The sequence below is a fragment of the Littorina saxatilis genome, linkage group LG15 (assembly GCF_037325665.1).
Source record: "Littorina saxatilis isolate snail1 linkage group LG15, US_GU_Lsax_2.0, whole genome shotgun sequence".
Lineage (NCBI taxonomy): Eukaryota > Metazoa > Mollusca > Gastropoda > Littorinimorpha > Littorinidae > Littorina > Littorina saxatilis.
In genome coordinates, this window is record NC_090259.1 from 30,671,647 (window position 1) to 30,680,337 (window position 8,691).

The window sequence follows — 8,691 nt, forward strand, 5'->3', positions numbered from 1 at the left end:
TACATTTTGACAAAACGCGTGTTTGAGCCCCCTGCGTTTTGTAAAAAGTTTTTACATTTTGACAAAACGCGTTAGAACAACATCTGTCAACGGTGGACACATTCCAACAAATAACAGCTTGGTTGCTGAATGTGCTTTACGGTTCATGTTTTTCTCTCCAAATAATTTCCTAAAATGACCGCGGTTCAACGATCAATCTTCATCCTCCTAATAATATCCGTTACAAAATATATACTTTAACTTTTAGCACTTGCTGGTTTTTTCCCCAGAGTCAAGCCTGAATGTCAAGACCAAAACTTGAAATGATCGTGGATGCTTGCTCTGAGAAGGAATGAAGGCTTTAGATAGTTTACACTTGTTGGTCCCATCAGGAATTTGCTCCATGCTGGTTGGTAATTTACTTTAGCATAACCAAGAGACACATGCCATGACACACGAGAAAAGTGATACTTATTACGCATGCTCGCTATATAAAAGCAGACATTGCACAAACATTAATATTTGTCTCTTCGGAAAGCTTTTTGATTTTTACCAAGGTGATCATGTTCATGCTGTTTATAAGAAAGCTCAGCAGCGACTTTTTCTTCTCAGGAAGCTTAAATATTGTAATGTCAATCAAAGTGTTATGGAACTTGTGTATCGCAGTTTGATTGAAAGCATACTGACTTTTAACATTGTGACATGGTATGGTACCACAAATGTTAAAAACAAAGCTAAACTCCACCGCATTGTTGCGACGGCTAGCAAGCTTGTTGGGCAACCCCAACGACAGCTGACCAGTCTCTACGAAGCTGCCATTAAGCGGAAAGCTCTCAAAATTGTCCGTGATCCGATCCATCCTCTCAACCCCTGTTTCGAAATTCTCCCTTCAGGTAAACGTTATAAGGTCCCTTTGGCACGCAAAAACCAGTTTAAAAAGTCATTCCTGCCTTCTGCAGTCACCATTTTAAATTCTTCTCGCATCACGTGGAGGCTGGTCGGCTGGGAAAAAACAAACAATGTGTACATGTGAAGGTGTGTGGGAAATATTTGTAATGTGATTACTCGGCTGTGAAACCCAACTCCTGTGATATGAGAGGGTAAATTTACATAGTGCAATATCATATTTGATTGTATCCCTTTTATGTTTTATGTTTTATGTGTGTCGTCCTATACAATTGTTGTTATAATCGTTTACAGGCAGACAGGGTGTGCCAAAGAAAAATTTCCATTTTTGTGTAATATTTTAATGGACAATAAAGTGCTGTTATTGTTATTGTTATTGTAAACAAAAAAAGAACAATGAAAATAGAGAGAACAAGTATTGTTCGTCGTGAAATGTGATATTTGCATGATTTATGGTTCAGACATGACCCTTTCTTGCATGTTTAGGGTACAACAATTAGTTTTTGGGAAACACTCATCTTCCAGAAGAAAACAGATATGATTTAGAAGAATGTTTTACTTCATTTTGGACAGGTCCGACAATGCAATAACATCTAGAGCATGTTCCTAATATTTATGAACAGATTTGGTTCACTGTGTAGATATCATAGGCAGTTAAATTAATTACAGAAATAAGGCACGTTTTTGTACTTTGACAGAATTTCTATATCGTTCCTTGGTAATTCATAGGAGTTCTCTCTGTTACTGCACAAAAACATGATTCTGGCGAAATTCAGAACGAAACAAATGGAGTGAGAAGATGGAACAAATAGTCTAGAAAATGAGTATTTCGGATTTTCCTAATGACGGCGCTGATGCTCAAAATGCGATACTGAGAAAACTTGTCATCATTGTGAAAACTGTATTAAATCACTTTCAAAATGATCATCTTATTGCAAGGAAGAGGATGGTGATCACAATATCGTACCATAACAGTGCTAACACTAAAAAAGTGAAAACCCTGAAAGGCCAGGGTCCACGGCGGCAGTGGCCATTAAAGAACAGCCTCTAGTGGTACCAAAATGTATGTTAAAAAATTATAAAATAATACGAATTTTTCCTCTATCAATCATAAAAAAAACTATTTTTTTTAAGATTTACTTTAAGGAACCGGATTTAAAGGTTTTAACAGTTTTCAAAAATCGGATTTCCGGCGAGAACCGGAAAGGAGTTAGCCCTGCCATAATAAACAATATACAATATGATAGAATATAATAAACAATATACAATATGATAGAATATAACACAATACAATCCAATGCATTGCAAAACAAAGTAATGAAATAAAGTGCAATATCACCTTATTATCGATTATCTGGGCGCGAAAAGAAAAATGTCATAAAAAGGCCATAATTATAGTGATGTGAGAAAAATGTCAACCACATTTTGTAAAAAAAAAAAAACACCGTACCTGTATGCTGATGAAACCCGAAAGCCATACCCCCAACAAACAATCGTTGCTTTAGTTTTTAAGCGAAGGTAAGGTCCCGAGGCCATTGAATAACAACTCGTGTTTAGAAGAGGGGACTTTTCACGGATCAAGACCATAGCAAATTCGAAATAAATCTTCTCGCGTAGGCGTAACATGAACCTTAAGCCATTGAATTATACCTGCTTAGAGGATGGAACTACCGACGGGTCAAGGTCAATGCAAATTAGAAATAAGAGTCCTGGGAAATCCGATCACGATTGGCACTTTCATCGCTTAGCCGGCGGGGTAAGATCACAAATGAGTTATTGAAGATTGTCAAGGGATACTGCTCTGAATACGGGTGTTTATTTTGTCCAAAATAACCATCACAGATGAGTTATTGAAGACTGCCAAGTGATATTGTTTGCCTATAACGGGTGCTTACTTTCGTCCAAACAACCACCACAAACGAGTTATTGAAGGTTGTCATCTGATACTGTCCACCTACAAAGGACGCCTACTGTGTCCAAAATATTTATCATAAATGGTTTATTAAAGACTGTTTATACTGTTTGCTTCTAGTTGTTTTGGCCAAAACACAACTCCAATAAAAAGACTAAAAGAATACTTAACTCACGTGTTAATGAAGACGATACAAATCACAACTAATCCCATATTAAGGTGTAAGTTCGTGCTATGTTGTTAAAAAAAATGCATTTATGTTTAAAAGACGTCTTAACACTTTCTACCCCACCTATGTTGACCAAGTTGTTTTTTTTAGCCGAGATCAGCTGTGCTGCAACAGGTCACTCAGAATTGTAGTAACTGTGTAGTAACTGTGTATCAACACGTTGGAATGCAGCCGTTAGATCGACGTTACAGGAAGCGACTAAAGCTAACAGTCTCAGCAGATATATCCGTACCTGGTCAGATAGAGCCATATGAGTGGGTACGGATATATCCGTACCTGGGAGACAATGAGTTAAGTTGCAATCATCTTCTTTCTTTTCTTTTCACTTGATCGACAAGCGGCAATTTTGAACTTGTATTCCCTACAGTTTGAAAGCTTGATTTAAACACTTCATTATAATTCTTTATTTCAGAACCAAACTTCACCTTTGTCTCTAGTCTTCTTACATATATTGCTAAAATAGCAATAATGTTTTACTGCTAGTTGCCTCGTTTTGCGGCAAAACAAAAGCTGCAGTCGACTAGTCAGCCAATAGTCTTAATCTTCCATTATCTTAAAATAACTTTCCACAGTACCCCCTAATTACAATAAGTACGTCTGGGTGCCTAAGGGCATACTTAATGAATCTTCACAAACAAAATATGAAACGTAGCTTAAAGTCGTATATTGCCGCGTATAGTCATTATGATGAAATATAAAAGCAACGCAATTACAGCTGTAGGCCGCACAGACAAGCCTACATGAAAACAATATATATATATATACATTGACCCATCGACCTCGTTTCTCTTAAATAATTATTAGTATCGTTGTTGTTGTTGTTGTTGTTGTTGTTGTTGTTGTTGTTGTTGTTGTTAATTATTATTTGTGTGTGTGTGTGTGTGTGTGTGCGTGTGTGTGTGTGTGTGTGTGTGTGTGTGTGTGTGTGTGTGTGTGTGTGCGTGTGTGTGTTTCCTTGCTTTTTTATGTGTGTGCGTTTACATTGCTTTTTTTTATTCTTTTTGTTTCTTTTTTCTTTTTTTCTATCAGTTTCTGTCTGTTCGCTTGTTTGTTGTCTGTCTCTAATTAATCAAACCATTCAAGAGGGCGAAGAACACTCAACAGCAAACCACTGCCGACAGTGTTTATGAGGTGTAGCCACGCACGCACAAAATTACGTACACACACACACACACACACACGCACACACACACACACACACACACACAGATAAACACAGACAATCACAGGCACACACACCCACACACACACACACACACACACACACACACACGCACGCACTCACACACACACACACACACACACACACAGACAGATAAACACAAACACAGACAATCACAGACACCCCCCCACACACACACACACACACACACACACACACACACACACACACACGCACCGAAGTTAATTGCACGTACGCCTCGGTAAAAGGCAAGGCAAGCCGCCCCTGGTCACAGCCCTCTATCCTTTCTCCGTCTTCGTGCCAGTAGAACTTACAGCCCATGTCATTTCTCGCGGGTAACACAACCTGGCGAGACTATACTAATTGTCACCTTCTCTCACCACTAGCATTTATCGTGCGTCTTCTCCCAGTCTTCCTTTCAGGAAGTAGGTCGTCGTGTTTGTATGAGTGTGAATTGTGTCGTGATAGACGGAAACATTGCAATAAACGCACTGAATTGAGTCTAGACGACACCTAGCAAGACAATGATAATAATAATACGAGAATTTATAACGCGCACATATCTCACCACAAGGCGACTCAACTGTTGTTGTTGTTGATTTTTTTGATTTTTTTTGCCATACACATTATTGTTGGACTTTCATTTTTAAAATAGCGTGCATTCATCCACTCACAGTATCCATTCTCTAACTCTCCACCATGGCCGTTCAGAAGACAAGGCAGGCATCAAGGGTGTGTGCAATGCCAAGACGCCGATCCTGACATTCAAGTGACGGTAAAGATGAATATGTTGTGTAAGCTGTATCATCCTGTGAAGACGCCAACCTTTCCACTCAATAAAAAAGCAGAACGTGCTGTGTACATATGTGCACGGCCGAGATGCTAATGTCTGATACACAAAGTTTGAACTGTTGCCTAAGAAACTGAAAACTTTGAACAGTTGGGTGCACTGGATGGTGCTAAGGGTCGTTTAGAATCTAGGAAGCAGCTGTCGTTTTTGCTTTCTCCAGAATGAAGCCAATATCGCCATTCGAGACACAAGAAGAACATGGTGTGGATATCACCATGTCTAGACTACAACCTTTAATGCTCAAAGTTTGAACTGTCGCCCAGGGTGCAACATGTATCTTTTGATGAGTGTGAATTTGCTCTAACAAAATATAAGCAGCAGAGACTTCAAAAAGAAATGGGCACCTCGCCCGCATGACACGGTCTCTGGTGTCTCGCCAAAACTCAGCCACGGGCAAGAATTTTTGCTCAGAATAGTCGGCGTCATAACGGACTATGACATCTTTGCTGATCCTATATCATTCGGAGTGTTGCTTCCCTGAACGATGGCTGCGGGGCATATATGGAAGTTGATGATATAAACGACTTCTTGGCAATAAACGTGTCTATCTTTTGTATACGCATGGATTTACGGTGTCCATATATATATATATATATATCGCCCCCTCTCTCTCTCTCTATCTCTATCTCTGTTTCTCCATCTATCTCTCTTTCTAACACACACAAACACACACACACACACATACACACACACATACACACACACACACACACACACACACATACACACACCGCCCACCCCAACCGCTCACCCCTACCTCCACCACATATGCATCCTACATCCCAACCGACAGGTCTACATTCGCTAACGCTTTTGAACATGGGGACACTCATCCTCCATGAGTGATGAATGACCTCAGAATATATTGCACAGATCCGCTCCCCTCCTCCGTCTCAGCGCCAGAAAACCGCGCTTCCTCAGGAATACTATAGAAGTTGCGGGCACAACGACCAAGAAACCGATTACGGAAAAGAGACGGCAACATTTATCTCCTTTCAGACTGCTGGTGTGACACCCGTTCTGTCTCCCCCCACCCCCACCCCTACCCCACAGACTGGCCCCCAAAGGATGGACTGGTATCTGTAAATGGAGTGGTACTCGGGCAGTATGGGACGAGAAAAAGGACGTTTTGGTTGTCTCGTTTTCACACATAATGTGTGACCGTTCTCCCCAGAACCTCCCCAAATAACAGGCACGGAAGCGAGCGAATTTTATATCCTCAGCCTTTCTCCCTCTGATGGCCTCCCCTTAATTTGTTCCCCTCGCGGTTAGTCTTGCCAAGCGAGATAACTCTAGATGAGCCAGAGGAAAGGGGCGCGACCTTTCACAGGCCATCAAAAGTGTTTGGGGCGACTGAGACTTGTTGAAAGACGCTGGTTGTCTCCTCTCCTCGCCTCTCCTCTCCTCTCCTACAAGGCTGTCTTGTTATTGGTTCCGGTTTTATGCTGCTCGGGGATTATTAGGTTTATCACCCTCTGATCCCGAGGTCCTGATACAGGTTATGGTTGCTGGAAATGCTGGTTGTTCTTGTTTAATTAACTCCACGCTCTGCGTCTGTGAGGATGCTGAACTCGTTGGGGGACTATTTTCTTTCCTTCTTTGTTTACTGACTCCCTGGCCTTGACCTTCCTTTCGCTCCCGACCCACCCACCAACCCCCCCCCCCTCCCCCCACACATACCCCAAACACACACACACTCAAACCCGGCATCTTCCTTTGTTTTTTACTTGGCATTTGATTGGCTTATCTTATTCTGAGTTATTATATCGAGGACATGTTTACAGTGTGGACCCAACGCAGCGGAAGTTTATTGAACCCTTGAACACCAGAGCGGGTTTTATGCCTGCAGGTTTTATTTTCCTGCAGGGATGATTATTGTGGTGTGAGCTGATTTTGTATTGTGATATGTTTTGTGCTTATCCCTATGTGTGACACAATGATAATTACAACTGCTGAGTAAAGTTTTCCAAAGTGATCCTGATAGTGGCAATGTAAATAGTTGTCAACGATTGGCAAGAAAGGTAGATTTTTTCAAAAATGGATGCGATTTTTCGACGACTGAAGATGTAAAGATGTTTTGGAAAAGAACTGCTTAGGTACAGGGGATATGGACATTGCTTTCGGAACCGTGAAGATGAGCTTAATGAAAGCACTTCGCCTTTAACTGGAGACAGGATTTGACTGTTACTTCTACAACTACTACGACTACAACTGATTCTACTATTATTATTAATACGGAAATAACAACAACAACAACAGAAATACCACCAACATCAACACCACCAACAACAACAACGACAACTACTACTACTGCTACTACTGCTACTGCTACCACTACTATTACTACTTCTGCTACTACTGGTGCTACTACTATGTACTACCACTACCACTACTACTACTACTACTACTACTACTCCTACTACTACTACTACTCCTGCTACTCCTGCTACTAGGGCCTACTAATCTTTTCTATTTTGTATTGACAATCAACATTATTTCCTTCCACTTTACCCATTTCCGATGACTATCACGAATACCGGGGGCTTCTGTTTGTTAGATACATTCAAGGCTTTAATTCAGTTACACCCGCCACTTCCCTAGCCCCCCTTCAGGATCCTCTACCCCTCTCCTTATACACATAATGTGTAGTTATTTCTTTACCTTCGTGTATGTTAACACCATACATTCTCCCTCCATGTGTCTAACTGTCTGTGGTAATGTTTGATATACAGTCTGTCTGTCTGTCTGTCTGTCTGTCTCTCTGTCTCTCTCTCTCTCTCTCTCTCTCTCTCTCTCTCTCTCTCTCTCTCTCCCTTAGCACTGTATTATGCACTTGTTCTTACTTGTTTGTGAGAGAGTATACATTGAATGGAAACTCTACTCCCCCCTTGTACAAACACAACAGTGTGGTTTACAATAAAATTTCTGAGTTCTGAGTTCTGAGTTCTCTCTCTCTCTCTCTCTCTCTCTCTCTCTCTCTCTCTCTCTCTCTCTCTCTCTCTCTCTCTCTCTCTCTCTCTCTCTCTCTCTCTCTCTCTGTGACACTGTTAGTCTCTCTCTCTCTCGTTCTCTCTGTCTCACTGTCTATGTCTGTCTGTCTGTCTGTCTCTCTCTCTCTGTCTCTGTCTGTCTCTCTCTCTCTCTCTCTCTCTCTCTCTCTCTCTCTCTCTCTCTCTCCCCCCCCCCCACCTCCCCTTCCCCTTAAACTTTGTCACACTTTCTCTCTGCCATGCAATTCCCTGGTTTGTTAGCACTCAGACGACGAAAGAAAATAATCCTGTGATAAAAACTTGGATTGCAAACACATATTCCTGGCCTAGTTTACCAAGTAATTGGCATCGTCTCAAAAGAAGAATAAAAACTAATACAAATAGTTTGGCCATTTTGCCTCAACTGGACCAAAGTTACATTTCCCTAGTTACGATTTAGGCTTACGAAGATGGGTTCCTTTGAAAGAAACTGTGATAGGATCGTAAAGTCACGTACGTTCACGCATCATTATCTCGTTCTCTCCGAGACTTCGGTTGAGCATTAAGAGATGCGTGCTCTTGCGAAAGCTTGTCTCGTTCGCCGACTGACGCCATCTTGGTTGAAAATCGGCTTCAAGTCGAGAGGTTGAATGTATGCGTGTT

At 41.2% G+C, this 8,691-nt stretch overlaps 1 protein-coding gene across 1 annotated transcript in view; it reads left to right on the plus strand.

Moving 5' to 3' along the window:
- Positions 1-8,691, plus strand: part of LOC138947983 (uncharacterized) — a 627,639-nt gene that overhangs the window by 42,276 nt on the left and 576,672 nt on the right. The window lies entirely within an intron of this gene.